Source organism: Hyla sarda, unplaced genomic scaffold, assembly GCF_029499605.1.
Source record: "Hyla sarda isolate aHylSar1 unplaced genomic scaffold, aHylSar1.hap1 scaffold_316, whole genome shotgun sequence".
NCBI classification, from domain to species: domain Eukaryota; kingdom Metazoa; phylum Chordata; class Amphibia; order Anura; family Hylidae; genus Hyla; species Hyla sarda.
This window is the reverse complement of record NW_026609890.1, coordinates 215252-242270: the sequence shown is the minus strand read 5'-3', so window position 1 is coordinate 242270 and position 27019 is coordinate 215252. Positions and strand designations below refer to the sequence as shown.

At 43.4% G+C, this 27019-nt stretch overlaps 15 pseudogenes; all 15 read right to left on the bottom strand.

The window, feature by feature from the left end:
* Nucleotides 1-1205: 1205 nt before the first annotated feature.
* LOC130329313 (U2 spliceosomal RNA) lies at nucleotides 1206-1469 on the bottom strand (annotated as a pseudogene).
* A 1472-nt stretch (nucleotides 1470-2941) lies between these two features.
* On the bottom strand, nucleotides 2942-3205 carry LOC130329223 (U2 spliceosomal RNA; annotated as a pseudogene).
* A 1472-nt stretch (nucleotides 3206-4677) lies between these two features.
* LOC130329222 (U2 spliceosomal RNA) lies at nucleotides 4678-4941 on the bottom strand (annotated as a pseudogene).
* A 1474-nt stretch (nucleotides 4942-6415) lies between these two features.
* Nucleotides 6416-6679, bottom strand: LOC130329220 (U2 spliceosomal RNA; annotated as a pseudogene).
* Nucleotides 6680-8151: 1472 nt separating this feature from the next.
* On the bottom strand, nucleotides 8152-8415 carry LOC130329219 (U2 spliceosomal RNA; annotated as a pseudogene).
* A 1476-nt stretch (nucleotides 8416-9891) lies between these two features.
* LOC130329292 (U2 spliceosomal RNA) lies at nucleotides 9892-10156 on the bottom strand (annotated as a pseudogene).
* A 1473-nt stretch (nucleotides 10157-11629) lies between these two features.
* On the bottom strand, nucleotides 11630-11893 carry LOC130329217 (U2 spliceosomal RNA; annotated as a pseudogene).
* A 1471-nt stretch (nucleotides 11894-13364) lies between these two features.
* On the bottom strand, nucleotides 13365-13628 carry LOC130329216 (U2 spliceosomal RNA; annotated as a pseudogene).
* A 1472-nt stretch (nucleotides 13629-15100) lies between these two features.
* Nucleotides 15101-15364, bottom strand: LOC130329310 (U2 spliceosomal RNA; annotated as a pseudogene).
* A 1472-nt stretch (nucleotides 15365-16836) lies between these two features.
* On the bottom strand, nucleotides 16837-17100 carry LOC130329308 (U2 spliceosomal RNA; annotated as a pseudogene).
* A 1470-nt stretch (nucleotides 17101-18570) lies between these two features.
* LOC130329215 (U2 spliceosomal RNA) lies at nucleotides 18571-18834 on the bottom strand (annotated as a pseudogene).
* A 1477-nt stretch (nucleotides 18835-20311) lies between these two features.
* Nucleotides 20312-20575, bottom strand: LOC130329214 (U2 spliceosomal RNA; annotated as a pseudogene).
* Nucleotides 20576-22044: 1469 nt separating this feature from the next.
* LOC130329213 (U2 spliceosomal RNA) lies at nucleotides 22045-22308 on the bottom strand (annotated as a pseudogene).
* Nucleotides 22309-23789: 1481 nt separating this feature from the next.
* On the bottom strand, nucleotides 23790-24053 carry LOC130329212 (U2 spliceosomal RNA; annotated as a pseudogene).
* A 1468-nt stretch (nucleotides 24054-25521) lies between these two features.
* On the bottom strand, nucleotides 25522-25785 carry LOC130329211 (U2 spliceosomal RNA; annotated as a pseudogene).
* Between the last annotated feature and the right edge of the window lie 1234 nt (nucleotides 25786-27019).

The window sequence follows — 27019 nt, the reverse complement described above, 5'->3', positions numbered from 1 at the left end:
ATATAAGACAATATTTCAGATCTGCATATGAAAACAACACGCCTACCTTTGTTGCACATAGCTGCCTGCCTGTCTCTAGTTACCCCACTGGCTGTAGCTGCGTCCCTTCCGACATGGAATAACACCAACTGTAACGATAAACTGAAAATTAACAGTATAAACCTGCATCATTTTGGACTCTGGTATTTGCTGAATCCGGGTGACCTGACAATCGATGGTGGTGCCGCTGGTGATTCTGGCCTTCTTGGAATCTGTTGGGCCTATGTGTTAGCTCACACATCACTTGGGTATCCATGGTAACTACCACAACATGGTCATCTGCAGTTTACATCTAGCCCGTGGCATTGAATGGCATTTTAAAAGTGCTAAGGGTCCTGGTGCAATAATCCTCCCATGAGGATCAGCCTCAACGGCTTTGTAGATTGCACTCATGTCAGCAACTCCATATACCTTTTTTTTCCTTCATGCTTCTTTCTTCATCCTTTTTTCTTTCTGTCATTCAGACTTTCATTCATTCGATCTCTCTCACTCACTTGCTTTAACTCATTTGTTCTCACTCACTCACTCACTCACTCACTCAATCACTCACTCACTCATTCACTCTCACTCACTCTCACTCTCTCACTCACTCGCTCACTAAGTCAGTCTCTCTCTCTCTCTCTCTCTTTTTCTTTTTATATATATTTTTTTCCGTCTTCTTCTTCTTCTTCTTCAGACCCTGTCATAGCACTAATGCCTTTCCAATACCACCAGCAGATGGAGACACTCCATTGCAACATTGGTTGTGAGCAGCAGTTTCTAAAAACAAATGCCTCATGGCGGATTTCCCATCCATCAATGGATGGTAAATTTTGTTTTTATCATTCACTGACCACAGATACCAATGCATGGTCAAGCAACAGCAATGACACACCCTTGTGTATAGGCATGAGACCCTCACATCATTTAACAGGATTCAGCACCACCCACAAGACAGCTACCTGTCATGTCATGTCAAACCTGCACAGGTGTGCTAGATTATTATTATTTAGTTTTATTTTATTTTTTTACACCAATCAGTGTGCAAACATGGTCATTAAAACGCTAAATGAATAGACGTTCATAAACCAGTCAGTGCAACTCATCATTTTGGTCTCCAATTCTCAAACTCAAATTCTCACCCACGGAGGATTAAATGAGAATCTTTCTTGTTTAACACTGGAATGGGGTGGTGCACTGTTCACTACCCGAATATACTGCCACATCGGGTCAATGCATAGGGCGACAGAAGCAAGCTTCCAAATCAGCTCCCTTTCTCAAAAATCCATTTAATTTATGGTCCCCAGATAGTGATCGTATGTATCAGTATGTGCTCACAAGTCACCCAAGTGCAAGTATTCACACAAAAAAAAACGTGCCTCAGGATGCGATCTGTCGCAAGATCCTTTCTTTTTTTACACTTGATCTAAGCCAAAAGGCCTAGAGGGGATAACCGGGAAAGGGGTGGACCCAACCATGTCCCCTTCATGAGCACTCACATTACTCATAGGAATGGAAGGAAGGCTGGCAGCCAACCAGCCTCCCATACACTCTCTGGGTGGGTGGCAGTCAGCCACCCATACATACATACAGCACAGGCTAAACCCACATCATCACTTAAAAAAAGGACAGGCGACCATTGCACTCTGATGGAGCATTTAGCAATGCAATCCATAGCCTGGCTTTTGCCTGAACCCCCATCACTCCTCCTCTTGCATATAAGACAATATTTCAGATCTGCATATGAAAACAACACGCCTACCTTTGTTGCACATAGCTGCCTGCCTGTCTCTAGTTACCCCACTGGCTGTAGCTGCGTCCCTTCCGACATGGAATAACACCAACTGTAACGATAAACTGAAAATTAACAGTATAAACCTGCATCATTTTGGACTCTGGTATTTGCTGAATCCGGGTGACCTGACAATCGAGGGTGGTGCCGCTGGTGATTCTGGCCTTCTTGGAATCTGTTGGGCCTATGTGTTAGCTCACACATCACTTGGGTATCCATGGTAACTACCACAACATGGTCATCTGCAGTTTACATCTAGCCCGTGGCATTGAATGGCATTTTAAAAGTGCTAAGGGTCCTGGTGCAATAATCCTCCCATGAGGATCAGCCTCAACGGCTTTGTAGATTGCACTCATGTCAGCAACTCCATATACATTTTTTTTTCTTCATGCTTCTTTCTTCATCCTTTTTTCTTTCTGTCATTCAGACTTTCATTCATTCGATCTCTCTCACTCACTTGCTTTAACTCATTTGTTCTCACTCACTCACTCACTCACTCAATCACTCACTCACTCATTCACTCTCACTCACTCTCACTCTCTCACTCACTCGCTCACTAAGTCAGTCTCTCTCTCTCTCTCTCTCTTTTTCTTTTTATATATATTTTTTTCCGTCTTCTTCTTCTTCTTCTTCTTCTTCAGACCCTGTCATAGCACTAATGCCTTTCCAATACCACCAGCAGATGGAGACACTCCATTGCAACATTGGTTGTGAGCAGCAGTTTCTAAAAACAAATGCCTCATGGCGGATTTCCCATCCATCAATGGATGGTAAATTTTGTTTTTATCATTCACTGACCACAGATACCAATGCATGGTCAAGCAACAGCAATGACACACCCTTGTGTATAGGCATGAGACCCTCACGTCATTTAACAGGATTCAGCACCACCCACAAGACAGCTACCTGTCATGTCATGTCAAACCTGCACAGGTGTGCTAGATTATTATTATTTAGTTTTATTTTATTTTTTTACACCAATCAGTGTGCAAACATGGTCATTAAAACGCTAAATGAATAGACGTTCATAAACCAGTCAGTGCAACTCATCATTTTGGTCTCCAATTCTCAAACTCAAATTCTCACCCACGGAGGATTAAATGAGAATCTTTCTTGTTTAACACTGGAATGGGGTGGTGCACTGTTCACTACCCGAATATACTGCCACATCGGGTCAATGCATAGGGCGACAGAAGCAAGCTTCCAAATCAGCTCCCTTTCTCAAAAATCCATTTAATTTATGGTCCCCAGATAGGGAACGTATGTATCAGTATGTGCTCACAAGTCACCCAAGTGCAAGTATTCACACAAAAAAAAACGTGCCTCAGGATGCGATCTGTCGCAAGATCCTTTCTTTTTTTACACTTGATCTAAGCCAAAAGGCCTAGAGGGGATAACCGGGAAAGGGGTGGACCCAACCATGTCCCCTTCATGAGCACTCACATTACTCATAGGAATGGAAGGAAGGCTGGCAGCCAACCAGCCTCCCATACACTCTCTGGGTGGGTGGCAGTCAGCCACCCATACATACATACAGCACAGGCTAAACCCACATCATCACTTAAAAAAAGGACAGGCGACCATTGCACTCTGATGGAGCATTTAGCAATGCAATCCATAGCCTGGCTTTTGCCTGAACCCCCATCACTCCTCCTCTTGCATATAAGACAATATTTCAGATCTGCATATGAAAACAACACGCCTACCTTTGTTGCACATAGCTGCCTGCCTGTCTCTAGTTACCCCACTGGCTGTAGCTGCGTCCCTTCCGACATGGAATAACACCAACTGTAACGATAAACTGAAAATTAACAGTATAAACCTGCATCATTTTGGACTCTGGTATTTGCTGAATCCGGGTGACCTGACAATCGATGGTGGTGCCGCTGGTGATTCTGGCCTTCTTGGAATCTGTTGGGCCTATGTGTTAGCTCACACATCACTTGGGTATCCATGGTAACTACCACAACATGGTCATCTGCAGTTTACATCTAGCCCGTGGCATTGAATGGCATTTTAAAAGTGCTAAGGGTCCTGGTGCAATAATCCTCCCATGAGGATCAGCCTCAACGGCTTTGTAGATTGCACTCATGTCAGCAACTCCATATACATTTTTTTTTCTTCATGCTTCTTTCTTCATCCTTTTTTCTTTCTGTCATTCAGACTTTCATTCATTCGATCTCTCTCACTCACTTGCTTTAACTCATTTGTTCTCACTCACTCACTCACTCACTCAATCACTCACTCACTCATTCACTCTCACTCACTCTCACTCTCTCACTCACTCGCTCACTAAGTCAGTCTCTCTCTCTCTCTCTCTCTTTTTCTTTTTATATATATTTTTTTCCGTCTTCTTCTTCTTCTTCTTCTTCTTCAGACCCTGTCATAGCACTAATGCCTTTCCAATACCACCAGCAGATGGAGACACTCCATTGCAACATTGGTTGTGAGCAGCAGTTTCTAAAAACAAATGCCTCATGGCGGATTTCCCATCCATCAATGGATGGTAAATTTTGTTTTTATCATTCACTGACCACAGATACCAATGCATGGTCAAGCAACAGCAATGACACACCCTTGTGTATAGGCATGAGACCCTCACGTCATTTAACAGGATTCAGCACCACCCACAAGACAGCTACCTGTCATGTCATGTCAAACCTGCACAGGTGTGCTAGATTATTATTATTTAGTTTTATTTTATTTTTTTACACCAATCAGTGTGCAAACATGGTCATTAAAACGCTAAATGAATAGACGTTCATAAACCAGTCAGTGCAACTCATCATTTTGGTCTCCAATTCTCAAACTCAAATTCTCACCCACGGAGGATTAAATGAGAATCTTTCTTGTTTAACACTGGAATGGGGTGGTGCACTGTTCACTACCCGAATATACTGCCACATCGGGTCAATGCATAGGGCGACAGAAGCAAGCTTCCAAATCAGCTCCCTTTCTCAAAAATCCATTTAATTTATGGTCCCCAGATAGGGAACGTATGTATCAGTATGTGCTCACAAGTCACCCAAGTGCAAGTATTCACACAAAAAAAAACGTGCCTCAGGATGCGATCTGTCGCAAGATCCTTTCTTTTTTTACACTTGATCTAAGCCAAAAGGCCTAGAGGGGATAACCGGGAAAGGGGTGGACCCAACCATGTCCCCTTCATGAGCACTCACATTACTCATAGGAATGGAAGGAAGGCTGGCAGCCAACCAGCCTCCCATACACTCTCTGGGTGGGTGGCAGTCAGCCACCCATACATACATACAGCACAGGCTAAACCCACATCATCACTTAAAAAAAGGACAGGCGACCATTGCACTCTGATGGAGCATTTAGCAATGCAATCCATAGCCTGGCTTTTGCCTGAACCCCCATCACTCCTCCTCTTGCATATAAGACAATATTTCAGATCTGCATATGAAAACAACACGCCTACCTTTGTTGCACATAGCTGCCTGCCTGTCTCTAGTTACCCCACTGGCTGTAGCTGCGTCCCTTCCGACATGGAATAACACCAACTGTAACGATAAACTGAAAATTAACAGTATAAACCTGCATCATTTTGGACTCTGGTATTTGCTGAATCCGGGTGACCTGACAATCGATGGTGGTGCCGCTGGTGATTCTGGCCTTCTTGGAATCTGTTGGGCCTATGTGTTAGCTCACACATCACTTGGGTATCCATGGTAACTACCACAACATGGTCATCTGCAGTTTACATCTAGCCCGTGGCATTGAATGGCATTTTAAAAGTGCTAAGGGTCCTGGTGCAATAATCCTCCCATGAGGATCAGCCTCAACGGCTTTGTAGATTGCACTCATGTCAGCAACTCCATATACATTTTTTTTTCTTCATGCTTCTTTCTTCATCCTTTTTTCTTTCTGTCATTCAGACTTTCATTCATTCGATCTCTCTCACTCACTTGCTTTAACTCATTTGTTCTCACTCACTCACTCACTCACTCAATCACTCACTCACTCATTCACTCTCACTCACTCTCACTCTCTCACTCACTCGCTCACTAAGTCAGTCTCTCTCTCTCTCTCTCTCTCTTTTTCTTTTTATATATATTTTTTTCCGTCTTCTTCTTCTTCTTCTTCTTCTTCAGACCCTGTCATAGCACTAATGCCTTTCCAATACCACTAGCAGATGGAGACACTCCATTGCAACATTGGTTGTGAGCAGCAGTTTCTAAAAACAAATGCCTCATGGCGGATTTCCCATCCATCAATGGATGGTAAATTTTGTTTTTATCATTCACTGACCACAGATACCAATGCATGGTCAAGCAACAGCAATGACACACCCTTGTGTATAGGCATGAGACCCTCACGTCATTTAACAGGATTCAGCACCACCCACAAGACAGCTACCTGTCATGTCATGTCAAACCTGCACAGGTGTGCTAGATTATTATTATTTCGTTTTATTTTATTTTTTTACACCAATCAGTGTGCAAACATGGTCATTAAAACGCTAAATGAATAGACGTTCATAAACCAGTCAGTGCAACTCATCATTTTGGTCTCCAATTCTCAAACTCAAATTCTCACCCACGGAGGATTAAATGAGAATCTTTCTTGTTTAACACTGGAATGGGGTGGTGCACTGTTCACTACCCGAATATACTGCCACATCGGGTCAATGCATAGGGCGACAGAAGCAAGCTTCCAAATCAGCTCCCTTTCTCAAAAATCCATTTAATTTATGGTCCCCAGATAGGGAACGTATGTATCAGTATGTGCTCACAAGTCACCCAAGTGCAAGTATTCACACAAAAAAAAACGTGCCTCAGGATGCGATCTGTCGCAAGATCCTTTCTTTTTTTACACTTGATCTAAGCCAAAAGGCCTAGAGGGGATAACCGGGAAAGGGGTGGACCCAACCATGTCCCCTTCATGAGCACTCACATTACTCATAGGAATGGAAGGAAGGCTGGCAGCCAACCAGCCTCCCATACACTCTCTGGGTGGGTGGCAGTCAGCCACCCATACATACATACAGCACAGGCTAAACCCACATCATCACTTAAAAAAAGGACAGGCGACCATTGCACTCTGATGGAGCATTTAGCAATGCAATCCATAGCCTGGCTTTTGCCTGAACCCCCATCACTCCTCCTCTTGCATATAAGACAATATTTCAGATCTGCATATGAAAACAACACGCCTACCTTTGTTGCACATAGCTGCCTGCCTGTCTCTAGTTACCCCACTGGCTGTAGCTGCGTCCCTTCCGACATGGAATAACACCAACTGTAACGATAAACTGAAAATTAACAGTATAAACCTGCATCATTTTGGACTCTGGTATTTGCTGAATCCGGGTGACCTGACAATCGATGGTGGTGCCGCTGGTGATTCTGGCCTTCTTGGAATCTGTTGGGCCTATGTGTTAGCTCACACATCACTTGGGTATCCATGGTAACTACCACAACATGGTCATCTGCAGTTTACATCTAGCCCGTGGCATTGAATGGCATTTTAAAAGTGCTAAGGGTCCTGGTGCAATAATCCTCCCATGAGGATCAGCCTCAACGGCTTTGTAGATTGCACTCATGTCAGCAACTCCATATACATTTTTTTTTCTTCATGCTTCTTTCTTCATCCTTTTTTCTTTCTGTCATTCAGACTTTCATTCATTCGATCTCTCTCACTCACTTGCTTTAACTCATTTGTTCTCACTCACTCACTCACTCACTCAATCACTCACTCACTCATTCACTCTCACTCACTCTCACTCTCTCACTCACTCGCTCACTAAGTCAGTCTCTCTCTCTCTCTCTCTCTTTTTCTTTTTATATATATTTTTTTCCGTCTTCTTCTTCTTCTTCTTCTTCTTCAGACCCTGTCATAGCACTAATGCCTTTCCAATACCACCAGCAGATGGAGACACTCCATTGCAACATTGGTTGTGAGCAGCAGTTTCTAAAAACAAATGCCTCATGGCGGATTTCCCATCCATCAATGGATGGTAAATTTTGTTTTTATCATTCACTGACCACAGATACCAATGCATGGTCAAGCAACAGCAATGACACACCCTTGTGTATAGGCATGAGACCCTCACGTCATTTAACAGGATTCAGCACCACCCACAAGACAGCTACCTGTCATGTCATGTCAAACCTGCACAGGTGTGCTAGATTATTATTATTTAGTTTTATTTTATTTTTTTACACCAATCAGTGTGCAAACATGGTCATTAAAACGCTAAATGAATAGACGTTCATAAACCAGTCAGTGCAACTCATCATTTTGGTCTCCAATTCTCAAACTCAAATTCTCACCCACGGAGGATTAAATGAGAATCTTTCTTGTTTAACACTGGAATGGGGTGGTGCACTGTTCACTACCCGAATATACTGCCACATCGGGTCAATGCATAGGGCGACAGAAGCAAGCTTCCAAATCAGCTCCCTTTCTCAAAAATCCATTTAATTTATGGTCCCCAGATAGGGAACGTATGTATCAGTATGTGCTCACAAGTCACCCAAGTGCAAGTATTCACACAAAAAAAAACGTGCCTCAGGATGCGATCTGTCGCAAGATCCTTTCTTTTTTTACACTTGATCTAAGCCAAAAGGCCTAGAGGGGATAACCGGGAAAGGGGTGGACCCAACCATGTCCCCTTCATGAGCACTCACATTACTCATAGGAATGGAAGGAAGGCTGGCAGCCAACCAGCCTCCCATACACTCTCTGGGTGGGTGGGTGGCAGTCAGCCACCCATACATACATACAGCACAGGCTAAACCCACATCATCACTTAAAAAAAGGACAGGCGACCATTGCACTCTGATGGAGCATTTAGCAATGCAATCCATAGCCTGGCTTTTGCCTGAACCCCCATCACTCCTCCTCTTGCATATAAGACAATATTTCAGATCTGCATATGAAAACAACACGCCTACCTTTGTTGCACATAGCTGCCTGCCTGTCTCTAGTTACCCCACTGGCTGTAGCTGCGTCCCTTCCGACATGGAATAACACCAACTGTAACGATAAACTGAAAATTAACAGTATAAACCTGCATCATTTTGGACTCTGGTATTTGCTGAATCCGGGTGACCTGACAATCGATGGTGGTGCCGCTGGTGATTCTGGCCTTCTTGGAATCTGTTGGGCCTATGTGTTAGCTCACACATCACTTGGGTATCCATGGTAACTACCACAACATGGTCATCTGCAGTTTACATCTAGCCCGTGGCATTGAATGGCATTTTAAAAGTGCTAAGGGTCCTGGTGCAATAATCCTCCCATGAGGATCAGCCTCAACGGCTTTGTAGATTGCACTCATGTCAGCAACTCCATATACATTTTTTTTTCTTCATGCTTCTTTCTTCATCCTTTTTTCTTTCTGTCATTCAGACTTTCATTCATTCGATCTCTCTCACTCACTTGCTTTAACTCATTTGTTCTCACTCACTCACTCACTCACTCAATCACTCACTCACTCATTCACTCTCACTCACTCTCACTCTCTCACTCACTCGCTCACTAAGTCAGTCTCTCTCTCTCTCTCTCTCTTTTTCTTTTTATATATATTTTTTTCCGTCTTCTTCTTCTTCTTCTTCTTCTTCAGACCCTGTCATAGCACTAATGCCTTTCCAATACCACCAGCAGATGGAGACACTCCATTGCAACATTGGTTGTGAGCAGCAGTTTCTAAAAACAAATGCCTCATGGCGGATTTCCCATCCATCAATGGATGGTAAATTTTGTTTTTATCATTCACTGACCACAGATACCAATGCATGGTCAAGCAACAGCAATGACACACCCTTGTGTATAGGCATGAGACCCTCACGTCATTTAACAGGATTCAGCACCACCCACAAGACAGCTACCTGTCATGTCATGTCAAACCTGCACAGGTGTGCTAGATTATTATTATTTAGTTTTATTTTATTTTTTTACACCAATCAGTGTGCAAACATGGTCATTAAAACGCTAAATGAATAGACGTTCATAAACCAGTCAGTGCAACTCATCATTTTGGTCTCCAATTCTCAAACTCAAATTCTCACCCACGGAGGATTAAATGAGAATCTTTCTTGTTTAACACTGGAATGGGGTGGTGCACTGTTCACTACCCGAATATACTGCCACATCGGGTCAATGCATAGGGCGACAGAAGCAAGCTTCCAAATCAGCTCCCTTTCTCAAAAATCCATTTAATTTATGGTCCCCAGATAGGGAACGTATGTATCAGTATGTGCTCACAAGTCACCCAAGTGCAAGTATTCACACAAAAAAAAAACGTGCCTCAGGATGCGATCTGTCGCAAGATCCTTTCTTTTTTTACACTTGATCTAAGCCAAAAGGCCTAGAGGGGATAACCGGGAAAGGGGTGGACCCAACCATGTCCCCTTCATGAGCACTCACATTACTCATAGGAATGGAAGGAAGGCTGGCAGCCAACCAGCCTCCCATACACTCTCTGGGTGGGGTGGCAGTCAGCCACCCATACATACATACAGCACAGGCTAAACCCACATCATCACTTAAAAAAAGGACAGGCGACCATTGCACTCTGATGGAGCATTTAGCAATGCAATCCATAGCCTGGCTTTTGCCTGAACCCCCATCACTCCTCCTCTTGCATATAAGACAATATTTCAGATCTGCATATGAAAACAACACGCCTACCTTTGTTGCACATAGCTGCCTGCCTGTCTCTAGTTACCCCACTGGCTGTAGCTGCGTCCCTTCCGACATGGAATAACACCAACTGTAACGATAAACTGAAAATTAACAGTATAAACCTGCATCATTTTGGACTCTGGTATTTGCTGAATCCGGGTGACCTGACAATCGATGGTGGTGCCGCTGGTGATTCTGGCCTTCTTGGAATCTGTTGGGCCTATGTGTTAGCTCACACATCACTTGGGTATCCATGGTAACTACCACAACATGGTCATCTGCAGTTTACATCTAGCCCGTGGCATTGAATGGCATTTTAAAAGTGCTAAGGGTCCTGGTGCAATAATCCTCCCATGAGGATCAGCCTCAACGGCTTTGTAGATTGCACTCATGTCAGCAACTCCATATACATTTTTTTTTCTTCATGCTTCTTTCTTCATCCTTTTTTCTTTCTGTCATTCAGACTTTCATTCATTCGATCTCTCTCACTCACTTGCTTTAACTCATTTGTTCTCACTCACTCACTCACTCACTCAATCACTCACTCACTCATTCACTCTCACTCACTCTCACTCTCTCACTCACTCGCTCACTAAGTCAGTCTCTCTCTCTCTCTCTCTCTTTTTCTTTTTATATATATTTTTTTCCGTCTTCTTCTTCTTCTTCTTCTTCTTCAGACCCTGTCATAGCACTAATGCCTTTCCAATACCACCAGCAGATGGAGACACTCCATTGCAACATTGGTTGTGAGCAGCAGTTTCTAAAAACAAATGCCTCATGGCGGATTTCCCATCCATCAATGGATGGTAAATTTTGTTTTTATCATTCACTGACCACAGATACCAATGCATGGTCAAGCAACAGCAATGACACACCCTTGTGTATAGGCATGAGACCCTCACGTCATTTAACAGGATTCAGCACCACCCACAAGACAGCTACCTGTCATGTCATGTCAAACCTGCACAGGTGTGCTAGATTATTATTATTTAGTTTTATTTTATTTTTTTACACCAATCAGTGTGCAAACATGGTCATTAAAACGCTAAATGAATAGACGTTCATAAACCAGTCAGTGCAACTCATCATTTTGGTCTCCAATTCTCAAACTCAAATTCTCACCCACGGAGGATTAAATGAGAATCTTTCTTGTTTAACACTGGAATGGGGTGGTGCACTGTTCACTACCCGAATATACTGCCACATCGGGTCAATGCATAGGGCGACAGAAGCAAGCTTCCAAATCAGCTCCCTTTCTCAAAAATCCATTTAATTTATGGTCCCCAGATAGGGAACGTATGTATCAGTATGTGCTCACAAGTCACCCAAGTGCAAGTATTCACACAAAAAAAAACGTGCCTCAGGATGCGATCTGTCGCAAGATCCTTTCTTTTTTTACACTTGATCTAAGCCAAAAGGCCTAGAGGGGATAACCGGGAAAGGGGTGGACCCAACCATGTCCCCTTCATGAGCACTCACATTACTCATAGGAATGGAAGGAAGGCTGGCAGCCAACCAGCCTCCCATACACTCTCTGGGTGGGTGGCAGTCAGCCACCCATACATACATACAGCACAGGCTAAACCCACATCATCACTTAAAAAAAGGACAGGCGACCATTGCACTCTGATGGAGCATTTAGCAATGCAATCCATAGCCTGGCTTTTGCCTGAACCCCCATCACTCCTCCTCTTGCATATAAGACAATATTTCAGATCTGCATATGAAAACAACACGCCTACCTTTGTTGCACATAGCTGCCTGCCTGTCTCTAGTTACCCCACTGGCTGTAGCTGCGTCCCTTCCGACATGGAATAACACCAACTGTAACGATAAACTGAAAATTAACAGTATAAACCTGCATCATTTTGGACTCTGGTATTTGCTGAATCCGGGTGACCTGACAATCGATGGTGGTGCCGCTGGTGATTCTGGCCTTCTTGGAATCTGTTGGGCCTATGTGTTAGCTCACACATCACTTGGGTATCCATGGTAACTACCACAACATGGTCATCTGCAGTTTACATCTAGCCCGTGGCATTGAATGGCATTTTAAAAGTGCTAAGGGTCCTGGTGCAATAATCCTCCCATGAGGATCAGCCTCAACGGCTTTGTAGATTGCACTCATGTCAGCAACTCCATATACATTTTTTTTTCTTCATGCTTCTTTCTTCATCCTTTTTTCTTTCTGTCATTCAGACTTTCATTCATTCGATCTCTCTCACTCACTTGCTTTAACTCATTTGTTCTCACTCACTCACTCACTCACTCAATCACTCACTCACTCATTCACTCTCACTCACTCTCACTCTCTCACTCACTCGCTCACTAAGTCAGTCTCTCTCTCTCTCTCTTTTTCTTTTTATATATATTTTTTTCCGTCTTCTTCTTCTTCTTCTTCTTCTTCTTCAGACCCTGTCATAGCACTAATGCCTTTCCAATACCACCAGCAGATGGAGACACTCCATTGCAACATTGGTTGTGAGCAGCAGTTTCTAAAAACAAATGCCTCATGGCGGATTTCCCATCCATCAATGGATGGTAAATTTTGTTTTTATCATTCACTGACCACAGATACCAATGCATGGTCAAGCAACAGCAATGACACACCCTTGTGTATAGGCATGAGACCCTCACGTCATTTAACAGGATTCAGCACCACCCACAAGACAGCTACCTGTCATGTCATGTCAAACCTGCACAGGTGTGCTAGATTATTATTATTTAGTTTTATTTTATTTTTTTACACCAATCAGTGTGCAAACATGGTCATTAAAACGCTAAATGAATAGACGTTCATAAACCAGTCAGTGCAACTCATCATTTTGGTCTCCAATTCTCAAACTCAAATTCTCACCCACGGAGGATTAAATGAGAATCTTTCTTGTTTAACACTGGAATGGGGTGGTGCACTGTTCACTACCCGAATATACTGCCACATCGGGTCAATGCATAGGGCGACAGAAGCAAGCTTCCAAATCAGCTCCCTTTCTCAAAAATCCATTTAATTTATGGTCCCCAGATAGGGAACGTATGTATCAGTATGTGCTCACAAGTCACCCAAGTGCAAGTATTCACACAAAAAAAAACGTGCCTCAGGATGCGATCTGTCGCAAGATCCTTTCTTTTTTTACACTTGATCTAAGCCAAAAGGCCTAGAGGGGATAACCGGGAAAGGGGTGGACCCAACCATGTCCCCTTCATGAGCACTCACATTACTCATAGGAATGGAAGGAAGGCTGGCAGCCAACCAGCCTCCCATACACTCTCTGGGTGGGTGGCAGTCAGCCACCCATACATACATACAGCACAGGCTAAACCCACATCATCACTTAAAAAAAGGACAGGCGACCATTGCACTCTGATGGAGCATTTAGCAATGCAATCCATAGCCTGGCTTTTGCCTGAACCCCCATCACTCCTCCTCTTGCATATAAGACAATATTTCAGATCTGCATATGAAAACAACACGCCTACCTTTGTTGCACATAGCTGCCTGCCTGTCTCTAGTTACCCCACTGGCTGTAGCTGCGTCCCTTCCGACATGGAATAACACCAACTGTAACGATAAACTGAAAATTAACAGTATAAACCTGCATCATTTTGGACTCTGGTATTTGCTGAATCCGGGTGACCTGACAATCGATGGTGGTGCCGCTGGTGATTCTGGCCTTCTTGGAATCTGTTGGGCCTATGTGTTAGCTCACACATCACTTGGGTATCCATGGTAACTACCACAACATGGTCATCTGCAGTTTACATCTAGCCCGTGGCATTGAATGGCATTTTAAAAGTGCTAAGGGTCCTGGTGCAATAATCCTCCCATGAGGATCAGCCTCAACGGCTTTGTAGATTGCACTCATGTCAGCAACTCCATATACATTTTTTTTTCTTCATGCTTCTTTCTTCATCCTTTTTTCTTTCTGTCATTCAGACTTTCATTCATTCGATCTCTCTCACTCACTTGCTTTAACTCATTTGTTCTCACTCACTCACTCACTCACTCAATCACTCACTCACTCATTCACTCTCACTCACTCTCACTCTCTCACTCACTCGCTCACTAAGTCAGTCTCTCTCTCTCTCTCTCTCTTTTTCTTTTTATATATATTTTTTTCCGTCTTCTTCTTCTTCTTCTTCTTCTTCAGACCCTGTCATAGCACTAATGCCTTTCCAATACCACCAGCAGATGGAGACACTCCATTGCAACATTGGTTGTGAGCAGCAGTTTCTAAAAACAAATGCCTCATGGCGGATTTCCCATCCATCAATGGATGGTAAATTTTGTTTTTATCATTCACTGACCACAGATACCAATGCATGGTCAAGCAACAGCAATGACACACCCTTGTGTATAGGCATGAGACCCTCACGTCATTTAACAGGATTCAGCACCACCCACAAGACAGCTACCTGTCATGTCATGTCAAACCTGCACAGGTGTGCTAGATTATTATTATTTAGTTTTATTTTATTTTTTTACACCAATCAGTGTGCAAACATGGTCATTAAAACGCTAAATGAATAGACGTTCATAAACCAGTCAGTGCAACTCATCATTTTGGTCTCCAATTCTCAAACTCAAATTCTCACCCACGGAGGATTAAATGAGAATCTTTCTTGTTTAACACTGGAATGGGGTGGTGCACTGTTCACTACCCGAATATACTGCCACATCAGGTCAATGCATAGGGCGACAGAAGCAAGCTTCCAAATCAGCTCCCTTTCTCAAAAATCCATTTAATTTATGGTCCCCAGATAGGGAACGTATGTATCAGTATGTGCTCACAAGTCACCCAAGTGCAAGTATTCACACAAAAAAAAACGTGCCTCAGGATGCGATCTGTCGCAAGATCCTTTCTTTTTTTACACTTGATCTAAGCCAAAAGGCCTAGAGGGGATAACCGGGAAAGGGGTGGACCCAACCATGTCCCCTTCATGAGCACTCACATTACTCATAGGAATGGAAGGAAGGCTGGCAGCCAACCAGCCTCCCATACACTCTCTGGGTGGGTGGCAGTCAGCCACCCATACATACATACAGCACAGGCTAAACCCACATCATCACTTAAAAAAAGGACAGGCGACCATTGCACTCTGATGGAGCATTTAGCAATGCAATCCATAGCCTGGCTTTTGCCTGAACCCCCATCACTCCTCCTCTTGCATATAAGACAATATTTCAGATCTGCATATGAAAACAACACGCCTACCTTTGTTGCACATAGCTGCCTGCCTGTCTCTAGTTACCCCACTGGCTGTAGCTGCGTCCCTTCCGACATGGAATAACACCAACTGTAACGATAAACTGAAAATTAACAGTATAAACCTGCATCATTTTGGACTCTGGTATTTGCTGAATCCGGGTGACCTGACAATCGATGGTGGTGCCGCTGGTGATTCTGGCCTTCTTGGAATCTGTTGGGCCTATGTGTTAGCTCACACATCACTTGGGTATCCATGGTAACTACCACAACATGGTCATCTGCAGTTTACATCTAGCCCGTGGCATTGAATGGCATTTTAAAAGTGCTAAGGGTCCTGGTGCAATAATCCTCCCATGAGGATCAGCCTCAACGGCTTTGTAGATTGCACTCATGTCAGCAACTCCATATACATTTTTTTTTCTTCATGCTTCTTTCTTCATCCTTTTTTCTTTCTGTCATTCAGACTTTCATTCATTCGATCTCTCTCACTCACTTGCTTTAACTCATTTGTTCTCACTCACTCACTCACTCACTCAATCACTCACTCACTCATTCACTCTCACTCACTCTCACTCTCTCACTCACTCGCTCACTAAGTCAGTCTCTCTCTCTCTCTCTCTCTTTTTCTTTTTATATATATTTTTTTCCGTCTTCTTCTTCTTCTTCTTCTTCTTCAGACCCTGTCATAGCACTAATGCCTTTCCAATACCACCAGCAGATGGAGACACTCCATTGCAACATTGGTTGTGAGCAGCAGTTTCTAAAAACAAATGCCTCATGGCGGATTTCCCATCCATCAATGGATGGTAAATTTTGTTTTTATCATTCACTGACCACAGATACCAATGCATGGTCAAGCAACAGCAATGACACACCCTTGTGTATAGGCATGAGACCCTCACGTCATTTAACAGGATTCAGCACCACCCACAAGACAGCTACCTGTCATGTCATGTCAAACCTGCACAGGTGTGCTAGATTATTATTATTTAGTTTTATTTTATTTTTTTACACCAATCAGTGTGCAAACATGGTCATTAAAACGCTAAATGAATAGACGTTCATAAACCAGTCAGTGCAACTCATCATTTTGGTCTCCAATTCTCAAACTCAAATTCTCACCCACGGAGGATTAAATGAGAATCTTTCTTGTTTAACACTGGAATGGGGTGGTGCACTGTTCACTACCCGAATATACTGCCACATCGGGTCAATGCATAGGGCGTCAGAAGCAAGCTTCCAAATCAGCTCCCTTTCTCAAAAATCCATTTAATTTATGGTCCCCAGATAGGGAACGTATGTATCAGTATGTGCTCACAAGTCACCCAAGTGCAAGTATTCACACAAAAAAAAACGTGCCTCAGGATGCGATCTGTCGCAAGATCCTTTCTTTTTTTACACTTGATCTAAGCCAAAAGGCCTAGAGGGGATAACCGGGAAAGGGGTGGACCCAACCATGTCCCCTTCATGAGCACTCACATTACTCATAGGAATGGAAGGAAGGCTGGCAGCCAACCAGCCTCCCATACACTCTCTGGGTGGGTGGCAGTCAGCCACCCATACATACATACAGCACAGGCTAAACCCACATCATCACTTAAAAAAAGGACAGGCGACCATTGCACTCTGATGGAGCATTTAGCAATGCAATCCATAGCCTGGCTTTTGCCTGAACCCCCATCACTCCTCCTCTTGCATATAAGACAATATTTCAGATCTGCATATGAAAACAACACGCCTACCTTTGTTGCACATAGCTGCCTGCCTGTCTCTAGTTACCCCACTGGCTGTAGCTGCGTCCCTTCCGACATGGAATAACACCAACTGTAACGATAAACTGAAAATTAACAGTATAAACCTGCATCATTTTGGACTCTGGTATTTGCTGAATCCGGGTGACCTGACAATCGATGGTGGTGCCGCTGGTGATTCTGGCCTTCTTGGAATCTGTTGGGCCTATGTGTTAGCTCACACATCACTTGGGTATCCATGGTAACTACCACAACATGGTCATCTGCAGTTTACATCTAGCCCGTGGCATTGAATGGCATTTTAAAAGTGCTAAGGGTCCTGGTGCAATAATCCTCCCATGAGGATCAGCCTCAACGGCTTTGTAGATTGCACTCATGTCAGCAACTCCATATACATTTTTTTTTCTTCATGCTTCTTTCTTCATCCTTTTTTCTTTCTGTCATTCAGACTTTCATTCATTCGATCTCTCTCACTCACTTGCTTTAACTCATTTGTTCTCACTCACTCACTCACTCAATCACTCACTCACTCATTCACTCTCACTCACTCTCACTCTCTCACTCACTCGCTCACTAAGTCAGTCTCTCTCTCTCTCTCTTTTTCTTTTTATATATATTTTTTTCCGTCTTCTTCTTCTTCTTCTTCTTCTTCTTCTTCAGACCCTGTCATAGCACTAATGCCTTTCCAATACCACCAGCAGATGGAGACACTCCATTGCAACATTGGTTGTGAGCAGCAGTTTCTAAAAACAAATGCCTCATGGCGGATTTCCCATCCATCAATGGATGGTAAATTTTGTTTTTATCATTCACTGACCACAGATACCAATGCATGGTCAAGCAACAGCAATGACACACCCTTGTGTATAGGCATGAGACCCTCACGTCATTTAACAGGATTCAGCACCACCCACAAGACAGCTACCTGTCATGTCATGTCAAACCTGCACAGGTGTGCTAGATTATTATTATTTAGTTTTATTTTATTTTTTTACACCAATCAGTGTGCAAACATGGTCATTAAAACGCTAAATGAATAGACGTTCATAAACCAGTCAGTGCAACTCATCATTTTGGTCTCCAATTCTCAAACTCAAATTCTCACCCACGGAGGATTAAATGAGAATCTTTCTTGTTTAACACTGGAATGGGGTGGTGCACTGTTCACTACCCGAATATACTGCCACATCGGGTCAATGCATAGGGCGACAGAAGCAAGCTTCCAAATCAGCTCCCTTTCTCAAAAATCCATTTAATTTATGGTCCCCAGATAGGGAACGTATGTATCAGTATGTGCTCACAAGTCACCCAAGTGCAAGTATTCACACAAAAAAAAACGTGCCTCAGGATGCGATCTGTCGCAAGATCCTTTCTTTTTTTACACTTGATCTAAGCCAAAAGGCCTAGAGGGGATAACCGGGAAAGGGGTGGACCCAACCATGTCCCCTTCATGAGCACTCACATTACTCATAGGAATGGAAGGAAGGCTGGCAGCCAACCAGCCTCCCATACACTCTCTGGGTGGGTGGCAGTCAGCCACCCATACATACATACAGCACAGGCTAAACCCACATCATCACTTAAAAAAAGGACAGGCGACCATTGCACTCTGATGGAGCATTTAGCAATGCAATCCATAGCCTGGCTTTTGCCTGAACCCCCATCACTCCTCCTCTTGCATATAAGACAATATTTCAGATCTGCATATGAAAACAACACGCCTACCTTTGTTGCACATAGCTGCCTGCCTGTCTCTAGTTACCCCACTGGCTGTAGCTGCGTCCCTTCCGACATGGAATAACACCAACTGTAACGATAAACTGAAAATTAACAGTATAAACCTGCATCATTTTGGACTCTGGTATTTGCTGAATCCGGGTGACCTGACAATCGATGGTGGTGCCGCTGGTGATTCTGGCCTTCTTGGAATCTGTTGGGCCTATGTGTTAGCTCACACATCACTTGGGTATCCATGGTAACTACCACAACATGGTCATCTGCAGTTTACATCTAGCCCGTGGCATTGAATGGCATTTTAAAAGTGCTAAGGGTCCTGGTGCAATAATCCTCCCATGAGGATCAGCCTCAACGGCTTTGTAGATTGCACTCATGTCAGCAACTCCATATACATTTTTTTTTCTTCATGCTTCTTTCTTCATCCTTTTTTCTTTCTGTCATTCAGACTTTCATTCATTCGATCTCTCTCACTCACTTGCTTTAACTCATTTGTTCTCACTCACTCACTCACTCAATCACTCACTCACTCATTCACTCTCACTCACTCTCACTCTCTCACTCACTCGCTCACTAAGTCAGTCTCTCTCTCTCTCTCTCTCTTTTTCTTTTTATATATATTTTTTTCCGTCTTCTTCTTCTTCTTCTTCTTCTTCTTCTTCTTCAGACCCTGTCATAGCACTAATGCCTTTCCAATACCACCAGCAGATGGAGACACTCCATTGCAACATTGGTTGTGAGCAGCAGTTTCTAAAAACAAATGCCTCATGGCGGATTTCCCATCCATCAATGGATGGTAAATTTTGTTTTTATCATTCACTGACCACAGATACCAATGCATGGTCAAGCAACAGCAATGACACACCCTTGTGTATAGGCATGAGACCCTCACGTCATTTAACAGGATTCAGCACCACCCACAAGACAGCTACCTGTCATGTCATGTCAAACCTGCACAGGTGTGCTAGATTATTATTATTTAGTTTTATTTTATTTTTTTACACCAATCAGTGTGCAAACATGGTCATTAAAACGCTAAATGAATAGACGTTCATAAACCAGTCAGTGCAACTCATCATTTTGGTCTCCAATTCTCAAACTCAAATTCTCACCCACGGAGGATTAAATGAGAATCTTTCTTGTTTAACACTGGAATGGGGTGGTGCACTGTTCACTACCCGAATATACTGCCACATCGGGTCAATGCATAGGGCGACAGAAGCAAGCTTCCAAATCAGCTCCCTTTCTCAAAAATCCATTTAATTTATGGTCCCCAGATAGGGAACGTATGTATCAGTATGTGCTCACAAGTCACCCAAGTGCAAGTATTCACACAAAAAAAAACGTGCCTCAGGATGCGATCTGTCGCAAGATCCTTTCTTTTTTTACACTTGATCTAAGCCAAAAGGCCTAGAGGGGATAACCGGGAAAGGGGTGGACCCAACCATGTCCCCTTCATGAGCACTCACATTACTCATAGGAATGGAAGGAAGGCTGGCAGCCAACCAGCCTCCCATACACTCTCTGGGTGGGTGGCAGTCAGCCACCCATACATACATACAGCACAGGCTAAACCCACATCATCACTTAAAAAAAGGACAGGCGACCATTGCACTCTGATGGAGCATTTAGCAATGCAATCCATAGCCTGGCTTTTGCCTGAACCCCCATCACTCCTCCTCTTGCATATAACACAATATTTCAGATCTGCATATGAAAACAACACGCCTACCTTTGTTGCACATAGCTGCCTGCCTGTCTCTAGTTACCCCACTGGCTGTAGCTGCGTCCCTTCCGACATGGAATAACACCAACTGTAACGATAAACTGAAAATTAACAGTATAAACCTGCATCATTTTGGACTCTGGTATTTGCTGAATCCGGGTGACCTGACAATCGATGGTGGTGCCGCTGGTGATTCTGGCCTTCTTGGAATCTGTTGGGCCTATGTGTTAGCTCACACATCACTTGGGTATCCATGGTAACTACCACAACATGGTCATCTGCAGTTTACATCAAGCCCGTGGCATTGAATGGCATTTTAAAAGTGCTAAGGGTCCTGGTGCAATAATCCTCCCATGAGGATCAGCCTCAACGGCTTTGTAGATTGCACTCATGTCAGCAACTCCATATACATTTTTTTTTCTTCATGCTTCTTTCTTCATCCTTTTTTCTTTCTGTCATTCAGACTTTCATTCATTCGATCTCTCTCACTCACTTGCTTTAACTCATTTGTTCTCACTCACTCACTCACTCACTCAATCACTCACTCACTCATTCACTCTCACTCACTCTCACTCTCTCACTCACTCGCTCACTAAGTCAGTCTCTCTCTCTCTCTCTCTCTTTTTCTTTTTATATATATTTTTTTCCGTCTTCTTCTTCTTCTTCTTCTTCAGACCCTGTCATAGCACTAATGCCTTTCCAATACCACCAGCAGATGGAGACACTCCATTGCAACATTGGTTGTGAGCAGCAGTTTCTAAAAACAAATGCCTCATGGCGGATTTCCCATCCATCAATGGATGGTAAATTTTGTTTTTATCATTCACTGACCACAGATACCAATGCATGGTCAAGCAACAGCAATGACACACCCTTGTGTATAGGCATGAGACCCTCACGTCATTTAACAGGATTCAGCACCACCCACAAGACAGCTACCTGTCATGTCATGTCAAACCTGCACAGGTGTGCTAGATTATTATTATTTAGTTTTATTTTATTTTTTTACACCAATCAGTGTGCAAACATGGTCATTAAAACGCTAAATGAATAGATGTTCATAAACCAGTCAGTGCAACTCATCATTTTGGTCTCCAATTCTCAAACTCAAATTCTCACCCACGGAGGATTAAATGAGAATCTTTCTTGTTTAACACTGGAATGGGGTGGTGCACTGTTCACTACCCGAATATACTGCCACATCGGGTCAATGCATAGGGCGACAGAAGCAAGCTTCCAAATCAGCTCCCTTTCTCAAAAATCCATTTAATTTATGGTCCCCAGATAGGGAACGTATGTATCAGTATGTGCTCACAAGTCACCCAAGTGCAAGTATTCACACAAAAAAAAACGTGCCTCAGGATGCGATCTGTCGCAAGATCCTTTCTTTTTTTACACTTGATCTAAGCCAAAAGGCCTAGAGGGGATAACCGGGAAAGGGGTGGACCCAACCATGTCCCCTTCATGAGCACTCACATTACTCATAGGAATGGAAGGAAGGCTGGCAGCCAACCAGCCTCCCATACACTCTCTGGGTGGGTGGCAGTCAGCCACCCATACATACATACAGCACAGGCTAAACCCACATCATCACTTAAAAAAAGGACAGGCGACCATTGCACTCTGATGGAGCATTTAGCAATGCAATCCTTAGCCTGGCTTTTGCCTGAACCCCCATCACTCCTCCTCTTGCATATAAGACAATATTTCAGATCTGCATATGAAAACAACACGCCTACCTTTGTTGCACATAGCTGCCTGCCTGTCTCTAGTTACCCCACTGGCTGTAGCTGCGTCCCTTCCGACATGGAATAACACCAACTGTAACGATAAACTGAAAATTAACAGTATAAACCTGCATCATTTTGGACTCTGGTATTTGCTGAATCCGGGTGACCTGACAATCGATGGTGGTGCCGCTGGTGATTCTGGCCTTCTTGGAATCTGTTGGGCCTATGTGTTAGCTCACACATCACTTGGGTATCCATGGTAACTACCACAACATGGTCATCTGCAGTTTACATCTAGCCCGTGGCATTGAATGGCATTTTAAAAGTGCTAAGGGTCCTGGTGCAATAATCCTCCCATGAGGATCAGCCTCAACGGCTTTGTAGATTGCACTCATGTCAGCAACTCCATATACATTTTTTTTTCTTCATGCTTCTTTCTTCATCCTTTTTTCTTTCTGTCATTCAGACTTTCATTCATTCGATCTCTCTCACTCACTTGCTTTAACTCATTTGTTCTCACTCACTCACTCACTCACTCAATCACTCACTCACTCATTCACTCTCACTCACTCTCACTCTCTCACTCACTCGCTCACTAAGTCAGTCTCTCTCTCTCTCTCTCTCTTTTTCTTTTTATATATATTTTTTTCCGTCTTCTTCTTCTTCTTCTTCTTCTTCTTCTTCTTCAGACCCTGTCATAGCACTAATGCCTTTCCAATACCACCAGCAGATGGAGACACTCCATTGCAACATTGGTTGTGAGCAGCAGTTTCTAAAAACAAATGCCTCATGGCGGATTTCCCATCCATCAATGGATGGTAAATTTTGTTTTTATCATTCACTGACCACAGATACCAATGCATGGTCAAGCAACAGCAATGACACACCCTTGTGTATAGGCATGAGACCCTCACGTCATTTAACAGGATTCAGCACCACCCACAAGACAGCTACCTGTCATGTCATGTCAAACCTGCACAGGTGTGCTAGATTATTATTATTTAGTTTTATTTTATTTTTTTACACCAATCAGTGTGCAAACATGGTCATTAAAACGCTAAATGAATAGACGTTCATAAACCAGTCAGTGCAACTCATCATTTTGGTCTCCAATTCTCAAACTCAAATTCTCACCCACGGAGGATTAAATGAGAATCTTTCTTGTTTAACACTGGAATGGGGTGGTGCACTGTTCACTACCCGAATATACTGCCACATCGGGTCAATGCATAGGGCGACAGAAGCAAGCTTCCAAATCAGCTCCCTTTCTCAAAAATCCATTTAATTTATGGTCCCCAGATAGGGAACGTATGTATCAGTATGTGCTCACAAGTCACCCAAGTGCAAGTATTCACACAAAAAAAAACGTGCCTCAGGATGCGATCTGTCGCAAGATCCTTTCTTTTTTTACACTTGATCTAAGCCAAAAGGCCTAGAGGGGATAACCGGGAAAGGGGTGGACCCAACCATGTCCCCTTCATGAGCACTCACATTACTCATAGGAATGGAAGGAAGGCTGGCATCCAACCAGCCTCCCATACACTCTCTGGGTGGGTGGCAGTCAGCCACCCATACATACATACAGCACAGGCTAAACCCACATCATCACTTAAAAAAAGGACAGGCGACCATTGCACTCTGATGGAGCATTTAGCAATGCAATCCATAGCCTGGCTTTTGCCTGAACCCCCATCACTCCTCCTCTTGCATATAAGACAATATTTCAGATCTGCATATGAAAACAACACGCCTACCTTTGTTGCACATAGCTGCCTGCCTGTCTCTAGTTACCCCACTGGCTGTAGCTGCGTCCCTTCCGACATGGAATAACACCAACTGTAACGATAAACTGAAAATTAACAGTATAAACCTGCATCATTTTGGACTCTGGTATTTGCTGAATCCGGGTGACCTGACAATCGATGGTGGTGCCGCTGGTGATTCTGGCCTTCTTGGAATCTGTTGGGCCTATGTGTTAGCTCACACATCACTTGGGTATCCATGGTAACTACCACAACATGGTCATCTGCAGTTTACATCTAGCCCGTGGCATTGAATGGCATTTTAAAAGTGCTAAGGGTCCTGGTGCAATAATCCTCCCATGAGGATCAGCCTCAACGGCTTTGTAGATTGCACTCATGTCAGCAACTCCATATACATTTTTTTTTCTTCATGCTTCTTTCTTCATCCTTTTTTCTTTCTGTCATTCAGACTTTCATTCATTCGATCTCTCTCACTCACTTGCTTTAACTCATTTGTTCTCACTCACTCACTCACTCACTCAATCACTCACTCACTCATTCACTCTCACTCACTCTCACTCTCTCACTCACTCGCTCACTAAGTCAGTCTCTCTCTCTCTCTCTCTCTCTTTTTCTTTTTATATATATTTTTTTCCGTCTTCTTCTTCTTCTTCTTCAGACCCTGTCATAGCACTAATGCCTTTCCAATACCACCAGCAGATGGAGACACTCCATTGCAACATTGGTTGTGAGCAGCAGTTTCTAAAAACAAATGCCTCATGGCGGATTTCCCATCCATCAATGGATGGTAAATTTTGTTTTTATCATTCACTGACCACAGATACCAATGCATGGTCAAGCAACAGCAATGACACACCCTTGTGTATAGGCATGAGACCCTCACGTCATTTAACAGGATTCAGCACCACCCACAAGACAGCTACCTGTCATGTCATGTCAAACCTGCACAGGTGTGCTAGATTATTATTATTTAGTTTTATTTTATTTTTTTACACCAATCAGTGTGCAAACATGGTCATTAAAACGCTAAATGAATAGACGTTCATAAACCAGTCAGTGCAACTCATCATTTTGGTCTCCAATTCTCAAACTCAAATTCTCACCCACGGAGGATTAAATGAGAATCTTTCTTGTTTAACACTGGAATGGGGTGGTGCACTGTTCACTACCCGAATATACTGCCACATCGGGTCAATGCATAGGGCGACAGAAGCAAGCTTCCAAATCAGCTCCCTTTCTCAAAAATCCATTTAATTTATGGTCCCCAGATAGGGAACGTATGTATCAGTATGTGCTCACAAGTCACCCAAGTGCAAGTATTCACACAAAAAAAAACGTGCCTCAGGATGCGATCTGTCGCAAGATCCTTTCTTTTTTTACACTTGATCTAAGCCAAAAGGCCTAGAGGGGATAACCGGGAAAGGGGTGGACCCAACCATGTCCCCTTCATGAGCACTCACATTACTCATAGGAATGGAAGGAAGGCTGGCAGCCAACCAGCCTCCCATACACTCTCTGGGTGGGTGGCAGTCAGCCACCCATACATACATACAGCACAGGCTAAACCCACATCATCACTTAAAAAAAGGACAGGCGACCATTGCACTCTGATGGAGCATTTAGCAATGCAATCCATAGCCTGGCTTTTGCCTGAACCCCCATCACTCCTCCTCTTGCATATAAGACAATATTTCAGATCTGCATATGAAAACAACACGCCTACCTTTGTTGCACATAGCTGCCTGCCTGTCTCTAGTTACCCCACTGGCTGTAGCTGCGTCCCTTCCGACATGGAATAACACCAACTGTAACGATAAACTGAAAATTAACAGTATAAACCTGCATCATTTTGGACTCTGGTATTTGCTGAATCCGGGTGACCTGACAATCGATGGTGGTGCCGCTGGTGATTCTGGCCTTCTTGGAATCTGTTGGGCCTATGTGTTAGCTCACACATCACTTGGGTATCCATGGTAACTACCACAACATGGTCATCTGCAGTTTACATCTAGCCCGTGGCATTGAATGGCATTTTAAAAGTGCTAAGGGTCCTGGTGCAATAATCCTCCCATGAGGATCAGCCTCAACGGCTTTGTAGATTGCACTCATGTCAGCAACTCCATATACATTTTTTTTTCTTCATGCTTCTTTCTTCATCCTTTTTTCTTTCTGTCATTCAGACTTTCATTCATTCGATCTCTCTCACTCACTTGCTTTAACTCATTTGTTCTCACTCACTCACTCACTCACTCAATCACTCACTCACTCATTCACTCTCACTCACTCTCACTCTCTCACTCACTCGCTCACTAAGTCAGTCTCTCTCTCTCTCTCTCTCTTTTTCTTTTTATATATATTTTTTTCCGTCTTCTTCTTCTTCTTCTTCTTCTTCTTCTTCAGACCCTGTCATAGCACTAATGCCTTTCCAATACCACCAGCAGATGGAGACACTCCATTGCAACATTGGTTGTGAGCAGCAGTTTCTAAAAACAAATGCCTCATGGCGGATTTCCCATCCATCAATGGATGGTAAATTTTGTTTTTATCATTCACTGACCACAGATACCAATGCATGGTCAAGCAACAGCAATGACACACCCTTGTGTATAGGCATGAGACCCTCACGTCATTTAACAGGATTCAGCA